At 44.7% G+C, this 18,948-nt stretch overlaps 1 long non-coding RNA gene across 1 annotated transcript; it reads left to right on the forward strand.

Annotated features, from left to right (window-relative positions):
- The first annotated feature begins 276 nt into the window (after nt 1-276).
- On the forward strand, nt 277-18,418 carry LOC105467483 (uncharacterized). Its single transcript, XR_978918.2, has 4 exons — nt 277-370; nt 12,875-13,010; nt 16,028-16,136; nt 18,237-18,418. It is a non-coding gene; the product is annotated as an uncharacterized lncRNA (long non-coding RNA).
- The last annotated feature ends 530 nt before the right edge of the window (nt 18,419-18,948 follow it).

An 18,948-nucleotide genomic window follows, 5' to 3' on the forward strand; every position in this document is an offset into this window, starting at 1 on the left:
TAAGCTCTCTGCACGGGAGCTTCGTCCTCTTTGAAGTGAGGTTAATGCCACTGCTCTGCCAGCCTCATAGGGTTGTGGTGATGCCAAATGGGAATGCATATGCAAAAGAGTTTTGTAAACTGTACAGTGCTGCACAGCTGGGGCTGCCGGGATGCGGGTGTTGATGGATAGGATAGGGCAAAGTGGAACTAGTGAGGAGGTACTTGGAGGTACTATGGCCAGATGGAGGCATGACCAGATGACAAATTACACTTCTGGTTTCCAATTTCTCTCAAGCCTCAGAGATTCTGTCGTGGACTGTCATGATGACCTCATCAGAGAAGGGCATTCCTCATTTTTCTCTGAACTCAAATCTCTGACATAAACGTTGGTAAGTAACTTCAAAGGCCACTTAACTTCGAAAATTGCATATCAAACAGGTTTTTAAAAATAGAATCCTGTTAGCAGCGCATGGTGGCAAGTGCCTTTAATCCCAGCTACTCGGGAGGCTGAAGCAGGAGAATCACTTGAACCTGGGAGGCGGACGTTGCAGTGAGCCAAGATCATGCCGCTGCACTCCAGCCTGGGTGACAGAGCAAGACTCTGTCTCAAAAAAGAATAGAATCCTATCCCGAAGGAAAAATGTGAGTCATCATTCATTCTATGTTAAAGGAAGCTATTGTTAATATCAATTGGAATAGACTACGCACTTTTCACTCCCTCATAATTTTTTTATTGTGTTTCTATTGGTATTTGGTCTAGCATCTGGTCTAGGAAAGCTAGTTTTGCAAAGCGGTTCTAAATGAAATTATAGGATGACCAGAGATAGAGAAATGGTGTGTGCACACAGAGGAAATGTAGACAGATGATTTTGGAGGCTTAGAGACCACACTTCTGACTCTTTCAATTTGTGCCAACAGATTTCATAAACTACTTGGAGCAGGGGGTGGATCTTTAAGAAGTTTAGTCTTCCTAGTTGAGCTTAATTTAAAAGAAACAAAAAAGCAATTCTCTCACACTTTTTAAGAGATCAAACAGCTTTGAACACAAAGAAATATTATGCTGCTTTTTCCAGATTTCCATATCAGTGTGTCTGTAAAGAAAAAAAAAATCCACTCTAGCTAGTTTAAACAAAAGAGGTTTATCACAAATAGTCTATAGAATTATAGGAATGGCTGAATAAAAGTACAATTTCCAGCCACAGAATCCAGTAGCAAAATCAGGCTACAAGAGAGTAACTAGCTCTTTAACCATCAGAAAGCTACCTGCTAAACTGAAAAGCTTCCCGCTGAAGTGGTTGCAGAACCACATCACAGCTGCTCTAATGCAAACTAGCAAATGGTGCTCTGCAACCTCCCCACAAAGTCAGTAATCAGACAGGAGACCTCTGCTAACACAGCCCCAATAAAGCCCAACCCCTCCAAGCAAAGCTTGTCAGCTTACACCTTCCAAATCTTATCTAAGGGTGCCTGGCTGCCTAACTGTTAAAGATAACCAAAAACGGCCAGGCGCGGTGGCTCATGCCTGTAATTCCAACACTTTGGGAGGCCGAGGCGGGCAGATCATGAGGTCAGGAGATAGAGACCATCCTGGCTAATACAGTGAAACCCCTTCTCTACTAAAAATACAAAAAAAAAGTAGCCGAGCATGGTGGCACGTGCCTGTAATCCCAGCTACTTGGGAGGCTGAGTCAGGAGAATAGTATGAACTCAGGAGGCAGAGCTTGCAGTGAGCTGAGATCGCACCACTGCACTCCAGCCTGGGTGGCGGAGCAAGACTCCGTCTCAAAATAAATAAATAAATAATAAATAAAAAATAGGAAATGAAGTGAAACATGAATGTTTTACTACCTCAATCCAGTTCTCCAATGAGAATCACTATTAACAATTTGGAGTATAGCCTCTCAGTAATTTTTGTACATTGTTTGCCAGGGAAAGGGGGTGGTTGGACTACATGTTGTTCTGCAATTTGTTTTGTCACTTGAATACATATCCTGGACATCTTTCCGTGGGAGGACATGTGACTAGCTCATTTTTAAAAAGAGCTGCTAAGTGTCCTATCGGAGAGATGCCCTACCTGATGGACACTGAGGTCATCTCTAATTATTCCCTATTATGCATAATGCAAAAGAAACAGCTGTTCAGGCATTTGGAAAGGTCAGATGTTTAGAAGTGAAAAATCTGCACCGCATTTTGAAGCAGTATCTTTCTAATTAGCACGCAGTCAGGAGGATCCATTTAGACAGCTTTTTAAGACAAAAAAAAACAAACAAACAATAGCCTAAGCCCTAAAGATGTTGATGCAGCAGACATTGATGGAGCCTCAGTTGTCAGCATGATGGTTTCAAAAACGCCCCTCCCCCCGTCCCAAGTTCTATCCCTAAGGGGCCTGCCCCTTGCAAAAAGCAGACAGGGCCCTGTTCTGCAAGTACACAGCTAGTCAGCCTTTGGGCCAAGGAGGTGAAGCAAAAAGGGCCAGGAGAGCAGGAGAGAGGACACGGCTTTGACCCTGATGGGCAGTGGATTCCAGGGGTGTCAGATAGCTAGGGTTAAGAATCCCACTTTGCCACATGGGGGAGGCAGCAGGAAGACTGTGTCACACATCATCTGCTAGGTCCCCAGATGAAGGGAGCTGTTTGGCAAAGTATGCTACAGATCACCCCAAAGTGTGTTTCATCTGCAGCTGGTTGTTTTGTTTTGTTTTGTTTTTTTGAGACAGTCTTGCTCTGTCACCCAGGCTGGAGTACAGTGGCATGATCTCGACTCACCGCAACCTCCGCCTCCTGAGTTCAAGCAATTCGTGTCTCAGCCTCCCAAGTAGCTGGGATTACAGGCGTGTGCCACCATGCCCGGCTAATTTTTGTATTTTTAGCAGAGATGGGGTTTCACCATGTTGGCCAGGTTGGTCTAGAACTCCTGGCCTCAAGTGATCCACCCACCTCAACCTCCCAAAGTGCTGGCTTTACAGGTGTGAGCCACCATCGCAGCCTGCAGCCGTGTTTAAAACCTTCACTTCAGTTTGTCTATACAAATTGAGTTGCCCTCATTCCTCCAGCATCTCAGCCAATCCCAGCCTTCACCTGGATACACAGTGACCTTAGCAATAAGAGCTGCAGTGGCCATGTGCCACTGTTCCTGGACCAAACTGAGGGTCAGGTTGCTATTTCTTGTGGCCCAATAACAAGATGCAGATGAACTGGCGAGGAAGAGAGTTTTTATTTCTGCAACGGGTTACAGGGAGAAGGCCTGGAAATTATTGCCAGACCAACTCAAAATTACATTTTCCAGAGCTTATATACCTTCTAAGCTACATGTCTACATGTAAGTGTGCATTCATCTAAAGATGCAGTGATTAACTTTTTAATGTATAACTAAGGTCTGAGTCCTGAAGACCTTCCTCTGGAGCCTCAGTAAATTTAATTAAGCTAAATGGGTCCAGGTGCTGAGGTGATTATCCTTATCTTGTCTCCTGCTAAATCATAAATGTTTGGAGAGTCCCTTTACATCCCCAGTAAACTTGTTTGTGGAAGCCTGGGGAGTTTCTTCAGACCCTCAATAAAACTTGTTGAATCCTAAATGGGTCCTGTTAAGAATTCTCTTGTTATTTTGTCATGTTTTAAGGCCCAGGAAAGACCTAGGCCAAACTCTTGGTGGGCTTTTGTTACATTCCAGTCTTTGTATAAGGACGCTGACTCCTTCCACTTTTAATATTTAACTTAACTACTTAGTCAGTACGAAACAGTTGTCAGGGAGGCCTGCGTTAGTGAGACCTGACCTGCCACACCACTACATCTGCTACCTCCATTTCCTGCTTCTCTCCCCAGCAGTATTCTGATTTGTCTTTAGAGAATCCTCTCTCCTCCCTTCTCTGCCATGGAATTGGGACAGGATTGCTTAGCACCCTCGTTGCAATACAGCACCCTCCCCCAGCCAGTGTTTTAATCAAAAGTGGGCATCTGCCCCGGCCTTGGTCAATAAGGAAAAGCAAATCTCTGCACTGTGCAAAATCCGTGGTGGTGGGAAACCCTTTTTCTCTGAAGATCTGAAACTGAGGCATGCTGATGCGATAAGGGAAGCCTAAAGTTTCTCAGGGCCATTCTGTGAAAACTGAGGAAGGCAGATTAGAGAGGTGAACAAACTCCTTCAGGGACACCATTAGAGCCTGGGTCAAGCATCACCTGAAGGTAGATTGTCTCTAGACTTCTAAATTACATTAGCTTTTTTTTTTTTTTTGAGACAGTCTCATTCTATCGCCTAGGCTGGAGTGCAGTAGTGCAGTCTCGGCTCACGGCAACCTCTCTCTCTCAGGTTCAAGCAGTTCTCATCCCTCAGCCTCCCAAATAGCTGGGACTACAGGCGCCTGCCACCAAACCCAGCTAATTTTTGTATTTTTAGTAGAAACAGGGTTTCACCATGTTGGCGAACTCCTCACCTCAAGTGATCCACCTGCCTTGGCCTCCCAAAGTGCTGGGATCACAGGAGTGAGCCACCGCGCCTGGCCCTACATTAGCTTTTAAACTTGCTTTATTGTCTAAACCAGTGTAAGCTGGGATGTTCTGCCATTTGCATCATAAAGAGGTCTGGCACAGAGAAAAACACCTTTCTGCATATCGCCCACAGAGGCTTTCCTCTTCTATAGCCTCAAAAAAAAAAAAAAAAAAACAACCTGTGTGCAACTGCTGCCCCTAGTTGCCGCCTCAGAAACTAATTCCTGCGGGCCTCTCAGTGAGAGTTCTTCGAATCCATGTCCTAGAAATTGAACTCAGGCCGGGCGCATTGGCTCAAGCCTGTAATCCCAGCATTTTGGGAGGCCGAGACGGGCAGATCACTAGGTCAGGAGATCGAGACCATCCTGGCTAACACGGTGAAACCCCGTCTCTACTAAAAAATACAAAAAACTAGCCGGGCGAGGTGGCGGGCGCCTGTGGTCCCAGCTACTCCGGAGGCTGAGACAGGAGAATGGCGGGAACCCGGGAGGCGGAGCTTGCAGTGAGCTGAGATCCGGCCACTGCACTCCAGCCTGGGCGACAGAGCGAGACTACGTCTCAAAAAAAAAAAAAAAAAAAGAAATTGAACTCAAACTGGAGTACAGGCGGAATCAAAACAAGGGCCTTAAACACTTCAGAATTCTGCATTCTCTCCTTGGCCTGTGGCTTCATTCTCCCAGACCTGCTTTCTGTGCAAAGCTGGAACAACACGGCTACCCTCAGGCTCTCGAATGCAGCGGCTGCCCAGGAAGAAGAGTATACTCCTCTAGCTCAAAGTATAAGAACCCAAAGAACAACTCTGATTGACCCTGTGTGGGCCACAAGTACATTGTTGGGCCAATCACTGCAGCCAGAGGAGCAAGATACCGCCATAGCCCTAGAACCAATTCGCTGAAATGAGGAAAGTGCTATTCCTTGAGGGGGAGAGCGAAGCTGAGAAAGAGGGTAAGAGGTACTGACAAGTAAGTCATAATAAAAGCGTCCACAACACCTCACAGAGCTGTTGTGCAGATCCGTTGATAATGGGTGCAAAAGAGCTCCTGTAAGGTGGCTTTGTTTAAAGCACACTATGCAATGTTTGCTGTAATTTGTGAATGATCTTTGTGGAGTGAACCCAGGCAGGACTTAGAGGCAGGTGTGATCAGCTTGTAACTTGCTTGATGTCCTGGGTCAATTCTTAAAAACTCCACAAGTTCAATTCTTTAAGAATTACATGATATAACATGCCTAGTACAATGTCTAGGGCACATTCCTCCCATTTAGACTTGTTATGGAAGAAAAATTTTAAACCTCATAGTGGAAGTCTTTTCTGAAGATGTCAGCAGCAGTCAGCAGCAGGAAACTCCAAACTGCTGGGCCCCCAGACTTAGCAAGGCCTAATTGTCCAAGGAAAGAGCTAATGTCAAGTTAACCTTGACCTGGATGGTTTTCAAGATATTGTCCAAAAAAAAAAAAAAAAGAAGAAGAAAAAGAAAGAAAGAAAAGGATATTATCCATAGCAAAGAAATACCAAGTGAAATAAGTGAAGAAAATATGAGCCCAAAGTGAGCGTTTTTCCCCTGCTCAAGCCAATTGTTCAGCTAGCATTTTTTTTTTTAGGGTTCAACAAATGTTGAGTCTGGATATCAATTATCTAGGTTGCAGAGTCCAAAGTTGGCAAGGCAGTGTGCTTGTGGAGTCCTTCAGCCATTCACACACATCCTTCATTGACCCTGGGCCCAACACCTGCATAATGGGCATAGGACCTAATGAGACAGCTTATATCCATGGTCAACACATACTCCAGAGTTTCTAAAACTGTCCCAGTTTGAAATAGCCTGCCCTGCTCTCCTCTCAAGCACATACCCCACTCACTGTACATCCCATTTTGTTTTATTCCTTGGGCTTCTCTACATTCAAAATTGTCTGAGTTGCTCGTTTCTTGGTTTACCTGTTTATTTTCTGCTGTCCCCATCAGAATGTCAGCTGCATGAAGACAGCCCTCATCTGTCCTGCTATTACAAGAGCTCCAGCTCTCAACGGAGCTGGCATATGGCGGCCACTCAGCAATATTTATTAGATGGAATGGAATGGAATGGAATGGAATGCGATGGAATGGGATGGAATGGAATGATCAAAGAGCCGTAAGGCCATGTGATCTGCTTTTTGTTTTACAAGAGAAAGTCACAGCACTTGAATTTGAAACTTCACTGCCTTGTGGGCCTCCCAATAAAGTCATGAGTTGGGTGTTACTATTATCCTTATTTTATAGATGAGAAAACAAACTCTCAGAGAGGTCCATGGTTAGACTGACATCATGTGACTTGGGAAGGGCAGAATCAGGACGCGCAGTCCAGCACTCCTCCATCTCAGCACACACTTGCCAAGGCCAGATGAAGAATAGCAGAACAGAAGCAGCAATGAGGAAGCTTAGAGAACAGAAGCGGTTGGGGAAACCCAAATGTTGCACTTATGTAGTTGTAAAACTCTCCCTGCGGGCCTAATGTAACTTCGATTCAGTCACTTTGAAGTTGCTGCACTCTCTCATGACATCTTCTCCTGTAGAAGCAATGGTCTTTCTTAAGGTGCAGGTGTGGGGTTTTAAGGACAAAGAGCTCCTGCCATGTCAGATGCTTGATATAGTTTGGTTTCTGTGAGTCAGGATACTTTGGTCACAAGTAACAGAAATGCATCTCAAACTAGCTCAAACCAAAAAGAAGGGGAGAGCCGCAGCTGAGTCACAGGAACTATGAAACCGGGGACTCAAAAGCTGACTTCCTCTGCCTGTGGATTTTACACTGTCTCACTGCAGCCCAGTTTTCTCTGCACGATTAAGAACATGCCAACTCACAGCTTCTGTCTCACATCCTAATGCCTCCTACCTCCAAATGGTTTCAATCTGGAAAATTCTCAGGGACGAACACTGATTGGCTCTGCTTGGGTCAAATGCCCACCACTGGACCACTCACGTGCATGGGTGTGGCACAGGGGTGAGGTCACATATCCCAGACTCAGTCCTGCTCCTGTGTATCTGAGTCTCCTCCTGCAAAGGGACAATTGTAGGCATTCACCCCATCAATATCACTGCTGTTTGGTGCCTGATAATTTTCATAGCCATGTTGCCGCTTCAATTACTTCCATAGCACTAAGAGGTTCCTGCTCTTCATAAATTAAAACAATACAAACTCCTACAACCTCTCAGCATTATTAAGTGGTAAGACAGAAATGAGCTGATTGACTTCTCAAGAGCCTCCAACTCCTACCCTTCCATAGTTTCTGGATGGCGATTTCTCTACAGGTCTCACTGTTCTTCCCAAACCTGGGCATTCCTCTGCTCTTTCCTCACCAACCAGAAAGATAGGTGCCCAGAGAGCACAATGGGTCTGAAGAAGAACCGTGGCTGGAGAGGATGAATTCGGTTGCATTGTGACCAACAGGGGGAAACTATTGGACTACAAATGCAGCGGTGAAAGCCAAACATGCAAAAGACCGTTCCAACACCGCAGTCCTGCCCTTTGCTAGGAGGAATGGAGACAGTGAAAATTAAGGAAGTAGTTGATGCTTCCCATCAACAGGGGTCAATACTTTTAGTAGTGACTGCTGGGTCATAAAATGAAGATAAATGAATGAAGCCAAGTGTTTCTAATGATGGTCTTGAGGCTCAGGGAGACCTTTAAAATAACAAAAGAAAATTGAAACACAGTGGCGCCTCTGTAACAAGATTTGAGATTCAATACGGATCCAGTGCTTGCTACCCGTAAGATTTGCCTGTATTCCCCCAAGGGACGCCCAAAATACCTATATCAGGCCTTTCTTTCTTTGGTGTATGGCACTGAACTGGGTTTAAAAGTATATAGCAGTAGCCTGTAATCCCAACACTTTGGGAGGCCAAGATAGGCAGGATCACCTGAGGTCAGGAGTTCGAGACCAGCCTGGCCAACATGGTGAAACCCCATCTCTACTAAAAATACAAAAAAAGTAACTGGGTGTGATGGCGCATGCCTGTAATCCCAGCTACTCAGGAGGCTGAGGCACAGAAATCTCTTGAACCCGGGAGGTGGTTCAAGTGAGCCAAGATGACGCCACTGCACTCCAGCCTGGCAACAGAGCAAGACTCCATCTCAAAAAAAAAAAAAAAAAAAAGTATATAGCAGTAGGTGGATGACAGTTACCTGATATTTATAGGGCCAACAGAGCAAGTGGGAATTACACGCGGGAAGGCCTCCCAAAAGCCAGGGAGGAGGTGAAATGACCTAGGACTTGAGGAAGGAGTAGTAATTAGACACTAAATGGCTGGGGTAGGGAGAAGGGTGTGGAAGGAAAGAAAAAGAGAAGGTGAGGTCAAGAGCAAGTTCACGACAGCCCTGAATGTCATCCGATGAGTTTAGACTACACCTGTAAGAATTGAGCAACCACAGATCACTTTCCAGGGAGGCACCTGTGACCTGGAAGAGGAGGGGCTGTGAGCCACTCAGGCCCCAGGGCACAGCCAGGTCTGCATCTCTCTGCCTTCCCTCAGGGCAGCTGCCTCCCCCATCAGACCCTAGCCTGCTTTCTGGCCAGCTCCCTTAACAGCAGAAAGCTGCCTGACAGAGGTGAGCGATCAGACCCAGGAAGGGCACAAGGTGGAAGATCCAGGTGCGATCAGCCCAACTGGGGAGATGGCAGGTAGCAGTTTCAAGGCCATCAACCCCAAGTTAGAGCTGCTGGTGCCAGGCCAAGGTTAGAAAGGCAGGGTCACTTTTGGCCGAGAAGGCACTGCACCATTCTGGTGAGGCCAGTGGAGTAAGGGACAGGACCAGGTTTATTATACCTGGACCAGAGGAAGCCCCTCCTTGGCTGCCAGCACAACCAGAGGCTGGTATATCATCAGAGCTGCACGCAGCCAGGCAGCCCAGAGAACCACTTGGCTGCTACCTGTGCTTCCTGGGAGCCACGGAGGTCCCTGGGAAACCAGCACAAAATCAATAGGACTTGGTCGTAATGGCTGCGCCCTGGCACTCTCTCTCTCTCTCTCCAACCCCTCCCTTTAGTAAAAGACAACTCTCCTGATTAGTTTCTGGTTGCCCGTCATTGTTCCTGACTTGTAATCAATCTCAAGGTGTGCCAGGATGCTTTCTATTTGCTTGGAATTTCTTGCCTAGGCCTGCTGAGTTGGCAATCCTATTAGCAAGATTTTTTTTCACTGTGTTTGTGAAATGAAATAAAATAAAAAGGCCCTGTCTCCAGAGGGTTCTTTCTGCCCCATTTTTCTGAAAACCATCAGGCTCTAGGAAGATCATAAGGCCTTTTTATGAGGTGAAAGGTGCCTCTCTGTCTTCGGTGCTAGGAAGGGTTAGGAGAAGGCAAGCTGGCTCCTCCAGCCAGAGGCAGGTAGAGAAAAGTCCTTCCTTCCTCTAATGGGGACAGCATCCAGGTGAGAATGGAGGCAGAGATCCCTGACTGACTAAAGCTAAAAAAGCCATGCAATGGAAACCATGGCCACAAGGCTGGGTTCCAGGATAAGGGATTCAAGGTAGGGAGATGGGTCTCAGTCCCAGTTCTGTCCCTGCCATCTGGTGGCCTTGAGCAAGTGATTCAAGCTCTCTGTGAGTCAGTCTCACTTTTCCTCATTTGCGAAGTGGAAGGAACATTTCCTGCCTCATGAGGTGGCCATGAGGAGGAAATGAAATCTCAGATGTATAATTCCTTGGCTCAATGACTGGTGCAAAGACAACATCCAGCAAATATTTTGGTGGTTCCTTTTTGGACATTACATTCTATAGTGCTAGATCTTAGAGCCTGGCTTCTGATGGTGGAGGGAAGATGAGGGTCTTTTTTTCTGGTTGTTTGTTTGTTTGTTTGTTTGTTTGAGACGGAGACTCACTCTGTCACCCAGGCTAGAGTGTAATGGTGCAATCTGGGCTCACTGCAACCTCTGCCTCCGAGGTTCAAGCGATTCTCCTACCTCAGCCTCCTGAGTAGCTGGGATTATTGGTGCATGTATCCCTGCTAATTTTTGTATTTTTAGTAGAGATGGGGTTTCACCATGTTGGCTAGGCTAGTCTCAAACTCCTGACCTCAAGTGATCCCCTCGCCTCGACCCCCAAAAGTGCTGGGATTACAAATGTGAACCACCGCAACTGGTCTTTTCTGGGTTCTTTGGAGGGACTAATAAAGGTTTGGGAAAGACTTCGGGGGCCTGAAGCACACCGAGTACTCATGAGAAGAGAGGGCAGTAAGCTTTCCTGAAACTGCTCCAAGGACGTGATTTGCTGCAGGAGTACAGAAAAGCTCTTGCACCACTAACAGGGAGAATTCCAGGGCACTCTTCTGGGCCATGGACCTCATCGTCCCCCACACTGTGCTCCATGCCAAGAGTCTTTGCGTTAGAGTCTATGTGAAGCCCATTCTTAGCTGGCTGACTTCTCTATCACCCAGAGCACAGGCTCTGTGCACAATGAAGCACTCTTTACTTCATCCCATAGAGAGAGGGAAGAGTGAGCTCCCTGGTGAGACCTCAGGAGAAATTTAAAGAGAATGTCATAGAACAGAAATAAAGAAAGAGTAAAATTCCTCCTTCAAACCACACTTGGATAGAAATCTTGTAGACATCCCCTAGCGAGATATTAAACACTAAGTCAAACACTTGTGTTGAAAAGGATCTGTGACAAAAAGCAGGGTAAAAAGTTGTGCCTACTATCTGAGCTATGTTGTTAAAATACACCTAAAAAATTCTAAGTCAGAAATACACCTTCTTGTCTCTAGGAAATAGATGATGAAGGGGTTTTTCTGTTTGTGTTTTTTTACTTCTCCCTACTCTTCTGTACTTTATTAATTTTTCAGTGAACATGTAGCTTTACGTAAGTTGGGTAACCCTTAACCAAAATGCTTGGGACCAGAAGTGTTTCAGATTCCAGACTTTGTCAGATTTGGGAATATTTGCATATACATAATGAGATATCTTAGGGATGGGACACAAGTCTAAACATGAAATTTGTTTATGTTTTATATACACCATATGTGTATAACCTGAAGGTACGTTTATACAATATTTTAAATAATTTTGTACATGAAACAAAATTTTGACTGCAAGACACCCCATGAGGTCAGGTGTGGAAGTTTCCACTTGTGGTTGTCATGTGGGCACTCAAAAAGTTGCAGATTTTGGATTTGGATTAGGAAGGCTCAACCTGTAACAGTAATAACAATAACAATAGGGAGGAGGAAGAAGAGGAGAAAAAGAATTTCTAACGTCCTCTCAGCCCTCTGTTCCCATTTAAAATCACGATTTTTTCCTCTCTGGATACCAAGAAGTAAGTGGAGAGGGGGAAGGAGGAACAACACAGTGACAAGTCCCCAGGCATCAGACCAGAATCGACAATTGGACCCAAGGCCACTCCCTAGGCCCTCGGGGTGCTGACAATGTAGGAATTACCCACCTTCCTGTTACCTTTCTTAGCGTCTCACATGCTACAGAAAGAAGAGATAAATGAAGCCAGTCATTTTCCAAAGGTAATCTTACACCGAAGTTTAGTCCATAAAACAGATTAAAAAGGAGCCAGGTAGCTTATTGGGAGGGAGGGAAGGAAAAAGGAAGAGATGCTATAGTCCCAACCATTCCCCTTTATCTCCCCTCTCTGACCCCCTAGTCCAAAGGTCCTCCTTTTGACCACTGTGCCAAGAAAGAAAACACTTGAAAACCTTGTAATAGTCAACAGGCCTGTCATGTGGAGGGCAGAGAAGCTATTTCTAAGTAATTGGGAAATATACTTTTGCTCAAAATCCATTTCCATTCAAACAGCTTCTCCAGCTCTGTTTTAGAAACAAGCATTAAGGATGCTTTTATCAAACAAATACATCCTCTGGGAAGTGTGTAAGATTTGATTTGTGAATACATTTAAGTCTTTGACTTATCTGGTTGCTACATGGACCTTACAATTTATAAGACAGAATAAAATTGTGATTACTAGCAGTTGACTCAGGCTCATAATTATTTACTTGTTCCTGGTGACTTCTGTGCTGGGCTCCCAAGGGGGGAAAAATATACCCTTTTAGGCTTATTTCTACCTAACTCTCTCCTGGAAGAACAGGTTACTGTCAGTTTTACTTTCGTGTTTTGTACAAATGGGGATTTGTGTGTTATTAGGACACATTTGCAACTATGATCTAAAATATTAAACGAATATGTCTTTTCTGCATTTTGATGGCTTAACTTGTCTCGGCACCTTTCTGAAGTCTAGACTGTGGGAATGCGAAGCTCTCAGTAGCCTTCAAACACATCCACCAGGTCTCCATCTGTTTGGCCACTGCAGGGTTGTTTCGTTTCTTTGGTCTTTAGAGAGGCAGCAGGCGGCATCTCTAAAAATAGTGTCATAAGTGAGTGTGCCTGTAGGCTGGGGGGCTCAAAGGGCCACTGTGAGTGCATTTATAGATTGTCATGTGTTATAGGGGCCCAGCTGAGAGGGACCACACAAAGCGCAAGACAGGGTCGTCAGAGATGTCAGCCTCTCCTTGGTCCCCCAGGCAGACAAACCTCTGCCAGGAGCCTGCACTGAGGACAGCAGCAGAGACTAAGCAGTGTCAGGTAAGGCTCTGCAGGGAGATTGCCTGCTTCCGCAGTCACTTCCTGGGTGACCCTGAGCACATTTTACCACCTCCTTGAGCTCGTGTACTCAACTGTAAAATGGAAATAATCGGCCAGGTGCGGTGTTTCACGCCTGTAATCCCAGCACTTTGGGAGGCCAAGGTGGGCGGATCACCTGAGGTCAGGAGTTAGAGACCAGCCTGGCCAACATGGTGAAACCCCATCTCTACTAAAAATACAAAAATTAGCCGGGCATGCTGACGCATGCCGGTAATACCAGCTACTCCAGAGGCTGAGACAGGAGAATGGCTTCAGCCCAGGAGGCAGAAGTTGCAGTGGGCCAAGATCACACCACTGCACTCCAGCCTGAGTGACAGAGTGAGACTCTGTCTCAAAAAAAAAGGAAATAATCATAGGCATTTGTTATGAAGACATTTTATATAACCACAATGGCATCATGATTACTTAAGAAAATGCCTATAACTTCTAGAAATCCTTACTAAGCATGTAGAGATGAAATAACATGAGGCCTAGGATGGGCTTTAAAGTAATTCAGCAAATATAAAGACAGGAATTATTCCATTTACATTCAGGTCAAGAAGAGGCACAACTAATCTATAATGATTTTAAAAAAAAGATCATTGATTGCCTTTGGAAAAGGGCATCAGGGAACTTTCTGGAGTACTGGAAATGTTCTACAACTTGATTTGACTGCTAATAACACAGACATAAACATTTGTTAAAATTCATTAACCAGCCGGGCGCGGTGGCTCACACCTGTAATCCCAGCAGTTTGGGAGGCCTAGACGGGCGGATCATGAGGTCAGGAGATGGAGACCATCCTGGCTGACATGGTGAAACTCCGTCTCTACTAAAAATACAAAAATTAGCAGGCGCAGTGGCAGGCGCCTATAGTCCCAGCTACACAGGAGGCTGAGACAGGAAAATGGCGTGAACCCGGGAGGCGAAGCTTGCAGTGAGTGGAGGTCACACCACTGCACTCCAGCCTGGGCAACAGAGAGAGACTCCGTCTCAAAAAAAAAAAAAAAAGAAAAAATTAATTAACCTGCAAATGGTTCAGAAAAATAATAATAGCATGTTGGCAAAGAATCTTTGCTTAGCCAAACTTTATTCAGGCTTCTGAATCTCCTCCTAGGCCCATCTGTGTGCTTCCTACAAGGTCCAGTTTTAGCAAAGAACCCCATTAAGTCAGTTTAGCAGGAAACCCCTATGCTTGACATGTGACCAACCTCCAGCATTCCCCAGGTGATGTCTGATCAAGTTGGCCTATCTTTAGCAAGAATAGTGTTAGGTTCGTTTAGCTAGAATCTCCCTTACCCTTGCTGTTTCCTCTTAGTAATTTTCCATCCATTGACCCCACAGTGTTTCTTGGCTGTAACTTCCCACCTGCCCATGTTGTATTCAGAATTAAGTTCAATCTCTCTCCCTCACTGCAAGACCCTGTTACAGTGGCCCTTTTTTTTTTTTTTTTTTTTTTTTTTAGACAAGGTCTCACTCTGATGCCCACGCTAGAGTGAAGTGGCACGATCGTAGCTTACTGCAGCCTCCGTCACCCAGGCTCAAATAATCCTCCCACTTCAGCCTCCACGCCTGGCTAATTTTTCTTTTTCAGTAGAGACAAGGTCTCACTATGTTGCCTCAGCTGGTTTTGAACTCCTGTGCTCAAGTGATCCTCCCACCTTAGCCTCCCAAACTATTGGGATAACAAGTGTGAGCCACGCACCTGGCATAATTGTTTCTTTAACAGTAAGTGTATTCAGAAAAATATTAACAATTGGATATGTGGATAAAGTTTGATAAGTAATGATAAAAACAAGTATGATAAAATGTTAACACTCAGGGAGTTCCAGTCAAGGGTATATGGAAATTCTTTGTATTATTTTACAACTTTCTGTAAGTATGAATTATTTCAAAATAATAAAAGTTTAAAAACTCATCAAACTATACGCTTTAAACTGGTTGATGAATTTTACTGTGTACAAATTATACGTCAAAGAAAAAGTTAAAAACCAGACTAGAAAGCAAATGTAGCAAAATCTTGATAAATGCTGAGTCTGAGTGAGAGATGTATGGAGGTTCATTTTACCATCTTTTCTACTTTTGCGTGTGCTTGGCTATTTTCTTTTTCCTTTTTTTTTTTTTTTTCTTTTTTTTGAGATGGAGTTTTGCTCTTGTTGCCCAGGCTGGAGTGCAATGGCACGATCTCAGCTCACTGCAACCTCTGCCTCCCGGGTTCAAGCGATTCTCCTGCCTCAGCCTCCCGAGTAGCTGGGATTACAGGCATGTGCCATCATGTGTGGGTAACTTTGTATTTTTAGTAGAAACAGGGTTTTTTCATGTTGGTCAAGCTAGTCTCGAACCCCTGACCTCAGATAATCCACCCGCCTCGGCCTCACAAAGTGCTGGGATTACAGGTGTGAGCCACCGCACCCGGCCTATGCTCGGCTATTTTCTAATGCAAAAGAAATTTTAAAAAATTAAAACAATTGAAAATATCGGCTAAGCTCCTGGCCCAGTGCCCAGTGCAGTGTGGCATCCCCCTCTGCAAATGGCTCGTGGCTGCTACCCTGCATCTTTCCTCTGGGACAGTCAAGGGATTACACATATGTCACGCTGTTCATGCTGGTATTATCTGTGACCATGCTTGACAAAAAATGCACCCCAAGCTGTTTTTCTCTGACCTCGAGCTAAAAGACTTAAAAAAAGCAGCCAGCCAAAATTGAAGGTAAGTGTCCTTTCTGAACTCCCACTTAGGTGAATGACTTTGTGCAGGCATCTCTTTAAACAGCTGCAACCACAGCAAGGCCATGAGGAAAAGTCACAGAGGACAAAAACAGAGATATTTAAATACCTTGGAAGCCAAGAGGAACCACTCTAGATCTAATTTCACTTTTGCAAGATAAACATTTGCTTTGGCTGAGACAGGAAACAAAAGTAAGGGCTGATGACCTTTGAGGTGAATCAAACACATCTCTTAAGAAGGTCTCAATTTTTAGGAGGATGACAGCCACTTGTTCCCAAGGGCTGAACAGGAGCACTAAACCAGACGGAAGAAGACCTGGGTTCTTTTCCCACCCACATCACTGGTGATCCACACGACCTTGGGTAAGTCACTTCCTCCTCCCTAGGCCTCTTTCCTCCACTGACAAATGAGGGTTTGAACCCAAAGAACCTGTAGGGACGTTCCAGCCTTGTGGTTCTTTAAAACAAACATTGATTGGGGAAGACTCCAGGGCAAGGAAGGAGCAGGAAATGTGCCCCATACAGTCATCCAAGAGTCAAAGCCTGGGAAGTTTCCAGAGCCTAGGCAGGAGATAAATGAGGAAAGATATGTGATGTGGCCAAATCTCCAAATTTTCATGAGAAATGGAAAATCTAGATGCTTATGTCCAACCTCCTGGTTTTCAAATGATACTAATTAATTCAATTTTTTTTTTTTTTTTTTTTTTTGAGACGGAGTCTCACTCTGTTGCCAGGCTGGAGTGCGGTGGTGTGATCCCTGCTCACTGCAACCTCTGACTCTCTGTTTCAAGCTATACTCCTGCCTCAACCTCCCGAGTAGCTGGGATTACAGGCACATGCCACCACGCCCAGCTAATTTTTGTATTTTTAGTAGAAACAAAGTTTCACCATGTTGGCCAGGATGGTCTTGATCTGCTGACCTCGTGATCTGCTTGCCTTGGCCCTCAAAGTGCGGGGATTACAGGCATGATCAAATTTTTAAAATAAATGCTTGTGAGCCTAATAAAAATTGCCTGAACAGAATTAGGTCCCCAGGCTGCCAGATTATGTTTTTTGTGTGAGGTCATGTCATCTCCTAAATGGGGGTAAATGAGGATCTCTGATCTTTTCAACATTGATCTTTCAACTTCAAAGCTGAAGACAAATTTTAACGACAAATACCTAAACCATGTAACTCTTAGAGAAATGTCTTTTGAAACTTTTTTTTTTACCGTAACTCACAGCAAAGAGTCCATTTTACATTGCCAGTGGTCACACACACATACACACACATGCATGTACACATACAAAATCAGAAGAAAAGATTCACAAAACATATGCTTACTACATGCAATACACACTGATATTTTCTATTCTATTTTACTTCATGTTAATGCAGGTAGCAACCCATTTAACTGATTTTATGGGTCATATTTGCAAAACATTAGAGTTTATATTTACTTAATTCTCATTTAATTCCCCTTATCACCTTATGAGGTAGGAATTATTATCATCCCCATTTTACAGAACAGAAAAATGAATCTCAAGCTTCGCACTCCAGATCCACCTTTTTTTCTCTTATTATTTTAACCAAGAAAGACATGAATGAGGGGAATTAAAACATGTCAAACGGCCAGATCAGAAAGGAAGAGTCCCAGAGGCAAAGCAATCAAGGAGGACCTTGGGGAGAATTTTTAAAATGAAACAAGAGGATTAAGGCTGTGTGCTGTGAAGCATACAACTTACAAACTCCTCTTTGTCTCCCCTGTGAAATCTGCAGGAAAATCTGCATGGCTCCCCATGCTGATGGGTGAGTGGCTGCTTCAAGGAGGAGCCAGATTTGTTATCCAAGTGGCCCAAGCAGACTCAAAGAGAACACGGGTTACACCAGAGGCTGGGAGGTTGCTACTGTCTAGATCACATTCATGAACTTGAAACCACCTCCAGACTTGTAGGAATGGGGGACTGGTGGTTGCAGGGTGAGGAGACAATGGGTAGGCATCGAATCCAGAGCCATCTGACCGCCAGGCATGGCCTGGGAAAACTTACCACTGGACTCTATTAATGAACAGACAAAAGTTCCATGTCTTCTCCACAGGCAATGATCAGAGAAGAGAAGAGGAGACAGAAGTCCAGCCCCTGATGTCAGTGAAAGACTGACATAGTGAGAGATTTGATTTATTAAGAGTGATGAACCTTGCTCCTAATTGAACCAGTCAGCTGAATCTAATGGTACTCTTTCTAATCAATCTTATTGCAACCATTTGGGACGGGGCAGGAGCCTAGCAACACCTAGCACCGCCTAGCACAACCCAGCCCAGCCCAGCCCAGCCCAGCCCAGCACAGCACAGCACAGCCCAGCACAGCACAAACATTGATTGCGCAAGGACTCCAAGGCAGGAACTTGTAACACATCTGGGCTGTATTCTAGAATGGTTGAGTCTATTCCCCACTCTTAGTCTCTTTTCTGTCTTCTGCCTCCAGGTGCCTAAAGAGAACAAATGGAGATGGGTGTCTGTTTACAAAGCCGAGCAGCAACGATTTCAAGTATCTGCTTTGGGTAACTTTCTGCATTCTCCAAAGTTGATCCTTCCAGTGTGGTATAAACACAGTTGTTGGGCAATGTTTAAAGTCAATGAGTCTTAGATTACCATCGCAAAAGTCAATTAACAAGGCAATTTCTTCCCTTGATTTGTATTTGTATATTATTAATGAACTACAAGACCTCCTAGTGAGGTAAATTAGCCTAGGTAACTGGGGAGCAGAGTACAAACATTTCTTTTTTCTTTAATGGCCCCAAACATTTATCTCATACAGAGAAAACAATATACAAGTCCAGGGAGGGCTCCCTGTTCCTGCAGCCAAGGAAGCACACCAGAGCAGCTCTGATAAATATTGATGTCTGTTTATCAAAATGCCACAGGCCGTCCTGGCTAGCTGCCACCTCCTCCCACCCTCGTGCAGTCCTAACTGGCAGGACTCACTATGTAAGGAGGAGATACAGAAACCTCAACTGCCATTGCTGAAGGACTTTTAGCCTTTGTTTCCTGAATACAAAAAATAAAAATGAAAAATTGTCCTGACCTACAAGGGTTGGTGCCAGCCAAAGGACCAACATCCTCTCTTTAATGAGAGGGCAGAAATATAGACGCTTATGTACAAAGAGAATGGTAATTGAAAAGATCTCTGACTCACT

The sequence above is a fragment of the Macaca nemestrina genome, chromosome 9, assembly GCF_043159975.1.
Source record: "Macaca nemestrina isolate mMacNem1 chromosome 9, mMacNem.hap1, whole genome shotgun sequence".
Lineage (NCBI taxonomy): Eukaryota > Metazoa > Chordata > Mammalia > Primates > Cercopithecidae > Macaca > Macaca nemestrina.